The sequence below is a fragment of the Sinocyclocheilus anshuiensis genome, unplaced genomic scaffold, assembly GCF_001515605.1.
Source record: "Sinocyclocheilus anshuiensis isolate Anshui unplaced genomic scaffold, SAMN03320099.WGS_v1.1 scaffold2309, whole genome shotgun sequence".
Lineage (NCBI taxonomy): Eukaryota > Metazoa > Chordata > Actinopteri > Cypriniformes > Cyprinidae > Sinocyclocheilus > Sinocyclocheilus anshuiensis.
The window spans coordinates 105,288-106,305 of NW_015552700.1; positions in this window are offsets into that span (position 1 = coordinate 105,288).

Genomic DNA, 1,018 nt, shown 5'->3' on the forward strand with positions numbered 1-1,018 from the left:
AATAAGTTGTTTCTTGAGCACCAAATCATCATATTAGAATGATTTCTGAAGTATTATGTGACACTGAAGACTGGGGTAATGATGCTAAAAATTCAGCTTTTTGATCACAGAAATAAATTACATTTTAAAGTATATTCCAATCGAAAGCAGTTATTTTAAATAGTGAAAATATTTCACAGTATTGCTCTTGCTGTACTCTGGATCAAAAAAATGCAGGCTTGGTGAGCAGAAGAGACTTCTTTAAAAAACATTAAAAATCTTACTGTTCAAAAACTTTTGACTGGTAGTGTATATTTGTATGTAACATAGGTTTGTTAAATCTAGGGTATTATGCTAACAACACATTGAAATGGGTGGGTAGTTTTCAACAAGGTGGACAAAGTTCTATTCATAACAGTAGACCTGCTGGTGAAGAAGTGACAGGTAAGAAAAAGACAGAGATATTGGGGAAAATGAAGAAAAGGGAAAGGGAAGTGAAGGTGCAGTGCAAGGCCTACAAATTAATGAGTGTGAAATTTCCCGGCCTGAAATTGCATCCCAGTCCGGCCTTCGGTAGAAATAGACATAGACCGGACCAAAAGGGCACTTAAGCGTCGGCAATTAAAGGTAACCCCGTGCACGCCACTAAATGTTACCATACAGTTGGATACCACAGCAAATTAGGACCACCATGGAAAAAAGAGACGATCCCCAGCGATTTAAATGCTGTCAGTGTGAACGTGGCATTAGGCTGTGAAGGTGTGGATGACAATGACTGTGTGCCATGCTACATTTATATATACAGTTTGTGAGCTTAAGATTTATGATCATTTTTTTTACCTTAATTTTTCAAAATTGAATCCTGAAAATGTACTTTTATAAGAAACATCTTAAGAGACAGTTTTTAAAAATACACACTCAGATGTAGTGCAATGTAATACAAATTTGGAGAATTTTAGTTTTCTCACTAATACCAGATTTCTATAAAAACTAATATATATATATTTATATTTATTTATATATATATATATATATAAAG